General features: G+C 46.0%; 1 long non-coding RNA gene across 2 annotated transcripts; it reads left to right on the top strand.

The window, feature by feature from the left end:
- The first annotated feature begins 6 nt into the window (after nt 1-6).
- Nucleotides 7-4487, top strand: LOC146593498 (uncharacterized). 2 transcript variants are annotated; one of them, XR_014896370.1, is made up of 2 exons: nt 7-1088; nt 3262-4487. It is a non-coding gene; the product is annotated as an uncharacterized LOC146593498 (long non-coding RNA). The 2 variants fall into 2 exon arrangements; XR_014896369.1 differs by having other exon boundaries at nt 7-925.
- Nucleotides 4488-5225: the final 738 nt, after the last annotated feature.

Below are 5225 nucleotides of genomic sequence, written 5' to 3' on the forward strand. Positions count from 1 at the left end.
GGCGCGGGGAGCGACCGGCCCGGTGCGCGGCGCCGGCCGGCCGCCTTCTTCCTGCGCACCCGAAAGCGCCGGGGGCTGAAGGGCAGCGCACGGCGCGACGGACGCGGAGGCCCTCGCAGCGGAGGGAGCGGGAGCCCTGGGCGCCTCCATCCTGGCGCTGAGGGGGAGAGGCCGCCCCGGGCCGAGGCGACGCGCGGCCTCGGGGGAGCGGCCAGGCGGCAGGGCTGAGCGAGCCGCCAGCACCGACCTGAGCAGGGGCCGCGCCGCCCCCTCCCAGGGGGAGCTACCGCTCCTCACCCGCTGCCCCGTCGGAGCCGTGCGTCCCGCACCCGTCAGGCTCGGGCTTCCTTGCACAGGTTGGGAAGAGAATGTGCCGAAGAGATGATCGTACTGCTCGGAAGGTCTAACTCAGTCCCTGGCATTAATTKGTAGCTCTGCTTAGTGCTTAAGAGTCCTGCTTAAGATTTCTCGAGCTGCAGAAGTTGGCCCGCAGCACCGCTGACGCCAGTCTCTGCCCATGTTCCTTCTGATCAGCCTTATCATTTAATTACCGCTGAGAGCTGCAGCAGAGTTCAGAGAGGACCCGACTACGCGCAGTGAGGCTAACGCGCCACGTAGGCGTTCCCCTGGAATTGTTGCTTTTTCTACCCATCCACATAGACATCCCAAACCCAGTTCTGATGTTGCCGAGTCAGCACCAAGGTAGCTGGTGGTGTTTGAACGTGCTGTGAGGACTGAGTGGCAGTTGCAGCATGTGAGCGTTACCTACTGCACCATTTTCAGTCAAAGCCRTGGTTTAGCAATCGCGCCACTTGAAGAGGTTGCCATAGTGTTCAGCCAAAGCGCCCTCTGTCTAGCAGAGCATCTGGTGGTAACTTCACCGATGGGCAGAGTAAGCATCAACTCTGAACTAGATTTCATGCAGGTAAGAGCTTGGAGAGAGCAGCGAGCTCACTGCAGCTTGCTGCCTGCGGAACAGGCAGAGAAAGAACAATTACTCGCGATGGAGACTCTTACACCAAGAGCTTGTTCCTCAGTTCTRGCAAGAAACAAGCCTAGAAATAAACAGATGTGACTATTTTTTCTCTGTAAGAACTGGGATTCTTGGAGCACTTGYCCTCTGTTACTTGGCATTATAATTTAAGTTAAGCAATTAGCAATAGTATTGCCCTTCCAGTAACTACACCAGTGGGCATGCAGCTAGTTAATTCACCAGCTCCCTCGCACGGGCAGTTCAGAGTGCCCATGGGTGAAGACAAATGCAATACAGTGGTRCTGGCCATCACGTATATCGAGTTAAGTGTGCCCACAGGCACAAAACAAAATGTGATACAATAACTGCTGCTCTAGGTTAAGTGTGCTCATGGGTACAAGTAAACTTAGTGTAACGATCAGCTCTTCACCCTCCCAAAAGCACTCAGGGATGAAAAACGGCATCAATGGGCATCTAAATAAAACCCTATGATTAAAAAAAAATGTGGGTACTGAAAAACATGAAATGCTTGGGCCTATTTCTGGTTTTAGATCAGTAGAAATCAGGAGGATTTAATGAATGGTAGCATGTCAGCGTGGTCAGCATCTGTCCTATTTTTGCCAATAGTTAATGAGTGGCATCTCTCACCCTTATTCAGTGAGTCTTTTTCACACCAAGTTTCTCCTGCTTTATTTTGAGCATAAGAAGGGTGATTCTATTTTCCTCTTTCCTACTCCTGACATGGAAACAAATGTACCCTGCAGAACAGAGAGCAATACGGAAACATTAGATTCACAAAATGCTGATGAGCGTAAACTCGCATCAGCTCTGCAGTAGTTCTGTAATGGGATCACAAACATTATTCAGCTTAGATATTTTATTTGCAAATTATCAGTGTAAAAAATTACTGGTATACACCAGCTACTAGAGAAAAGCTTCCCTAARACAAAATAAGCAGATTCCATCCATGATAAAGTACCTGGAAAGATCACACATTGTTCTCACAGTAACACTCCTCCTAATCCACTTAACTGAAGCAGCTAAAGSTGCATCATAGCACCTGAAAAATCTGAAGTAATTTTCCCATGATCCTAAAAAGCCATGGTTTCAATTACCTCATTTTTAATCCACCTGAGATGGTGTAGCCCTGATTCCTAAAGGGGCAGAGTTTCCATGTTCATTTTGGTTCATGCCCTTACTGCTTAGCTCTTCCAAAAACAACTAGTCTTTTAAGATCTCAGCAAACCCAAGAGAAGTCACATTTTTTTACATGTTTGGCTTTTGCAGAGCCCTCTCTGAAGTCCTTAGTGCCTCTTGTTTTGTTTCCTTTCAGCCCTAATAGCTGTTTCAAAAGCAGCTGTGGCCATATTTCCTTGACACACTACAGATAGTCACTGCTGCCACTGCCTTTACCACTGGACAGATGCTGACAGGAAACAACCAGAAGAGGCAATGAACTCGTGTGCAAGTTAGATTCGATTTCTTTGGAACAGCTGGAGTCAGCACCCAGGCGTGGTGCCACCCCAGCTGCTGCCCAGCAGTCCCAGCCCCTCACAGTACAGTGGGATGGGCCTGGGTGGGGGCTCCGCTGCAAACTAAAAATGTCTTGCAGTAACTGGGAAACGAACAGTGGTGACAAAAGGCCCCTGCAAGCCTCTGAGCTATACAGCCCCYGCAGGCCCAGCTGCTGCCTTTGTCTCTGCCCTGTGAATAGCCTTGGAAAGCAGGTGGGAAGCACAGGAGCAAGAGACCTTTCCTGGTGCCTCTCTTGAGGGCAAATCCCCGAGCCCAAACAGCTCTTTTGTTTCAATGAGAAAGCAGCACAGCTGTAGCATTCTCTTACAGCTTCCTGCTGGTGTAGCTGCCAGTTCTCACCTACTGAAGCAGAAAGCCTTGCCCACAATAACACCACAGTGTACTGGGGAAATGTTTTCCCTGTTTTGTGTGATCCAAGCCCAAGGAAAATGCCAGCTAACAGACAGGCATGGCATGGCTAACATGCATTATCAACCACTTGTTTTAGCTTGCAGAGTTGGGAGCAGATAGGCTGCACAGTTGGAGGATTTGTGTTAGTGGAGTTAGTCACTCTGAATGTCTCTATATGAGGGAGCTTTGCCCTTAGAAACCGGAAATCAGAGTACAAAGCACAGCATTGTATAGCGTGCGACATCTCCACCTTCTTGTTTGATCGGTACCTGTGGGAATAGTTAAATCATGCACACAGAGAATAGTTTGCATCATGTACACAGAGAATGCAAAAATCAACTTCGTTCTGTTTTGTTTGGCAGAGTCACCTCAAACCATCTGCAACTCACTTCCCTAGTCTTTCTGGACCAGCCACAACAGAGCCTGGGAAGAAATTCTGCTGATGATTCTCAGAGGTATCTACTCAGTTCCCAGAGCTAATTCATGATGAAGACGCGGCAGGACGCTTCCAGAGGAATTTGCTGCCTCATACAGTGTACTGAAGCTGGGATTCAGAGACTTTTTTGCTCTACTGTGCAGTAGCTCCCAGCATGAGGGACTGAACTGTCAGCATAGGCTGTCATAGACTGAGGGACTAAAGCACAGACTGGGAGTCGTGCTAGAGAGCTAGCTTCACGTCYTTAAAACTGCAAGTGCTATTGTGTGCCAGAAACCAAGTACTGAATACAACACAGGTATTTACACAGGAGATTAGAAATAAATTCTTGCAAAGGCAAAGCTATAGGTAGTTTGAGTAAGCTGTAGCAACTATTCCTGCAAGATTTGGAATAGTGTGAATGACAGCTTTGTCTGGACCTATTCAAAAGCAGTTTTGTTTGGGATTTCTTTGTCTTTTTCCTTCTCATCTGAAGACTGGGAAGACAGTCTGGGGTGGGGTATTTTGCAATTTTTGAACCACACTAATGCACACTAAAGCAGGAGCTCAAGACCAATAGACTTTTAAAATGGTTTCATTGTGCTGTCTGCTTGGTGTTTAAAATACATTTACTGAAGATTTATGTAAAATCTATTTTTTGTCTACTTAAAATATGTCAAATGAATGTACAGGGCAAAATCTAATGTATATGGGTTTCAATTATTTTAAATCATTTGCAATATAAATGACTTACTGTGACATCAGACCTTTGATCTTTGGCTGTGCACCATAAATTGGGGCCCACCCAAATTTCAAGTCTCATCTATACTTCTGCATTCCTTCCCACAGTTATCTATAATCTGAGTTATATGCTTCTTTATGTAAATGGCTTTCAACAAAGAAAGTAAGAGAACACATGATTTGCCTTAATACAGGTAATTTTGAAAGAGGAGTGAGACATTTACATGAAAAATAGTTGGCAGCCACAGGAAGGAGAGAACCAGTGCAGGTGGAACAGACTCATCCSTGATGACAGTGGTGAAAGTTGCTGATCAGCCAGATGTGAGCAAATGGACTGTGTCATCAAAACTGCCAGAGGTGACAGAGTTCTATCCTTCCCTTTCTGAATTTTCTTAGCTCTTTTTAGTGTCCTTACATTTATAATGCAGTTAATCTAAGTCTGATCATTTAACGTTACTTGCCATAGTTTGGAAAATGAGGTGCTGAGATAAGCCAGTTTGCCAAAGCTCATGCTCAAAGTCCATAGTGAAAACTTGTGACACTTGACACCCAGAACTGTGCTTTCCTGACAAACCTTCTAACAGCTATAAAAATCTTGAAAACTCAGGTTTTTTAAATGACCTGTTGGAAATTGTATTATGTTTGCTGGCTGTGTCAGGACAGTTAATGGGATATAGAGCTTTTTACCCATCAGWAGCTTATCTTTGAAGCTTTCCAAGCTCAGTAGTTACTGAAAACCCTTGCTACCCAACAGCGCTGCAGTGGCCTACCCTACAGAGATTAAACACCTGAGCTCAGCCCAGTTTCTCRATGGATGTCTTCTCAAAATGTACTAGCTCAGACTATTGAGATGCTAATTTCTACTCACAAAAGTGAAAGGCAGTTAAGTTTGAACCACACATTGTATTAATAAGCTTCTACTACCCATGCCACATATCTTTAACATGATACTCCCCTCACACCTGTATCAATTTCACTGTTCTTGCCCACACATGCAGTTTTAATAATACATCACAAATTTGACCTGGCTGAGGATCTATAGCAATTTCCTGAGTGAATATCCTAAGCATCAGCAACATCTTGAAGGGAATCCTACTTCTGACATCCAGACTCGCTATCTGTCCRATCCTACAGCTACAAATGCATCTGACAAGGCCTATTTATCCATAT

Source organism: Rhea americana, unplaced genomic scaffold (assembly GCF_003343005.1).
Source record: "Rhea americana isolate MKP2758 unplaced genomic scaffold, rheAme1 scaffold_293, whole genome shotgun sequence".
Classification (NCBI taxonomy): domain Eukaryota; kingdom Metazoa; phylum Chordata; class Aves; order Rheiformes; family Rheidae; genus Rhea; species Rhea americana.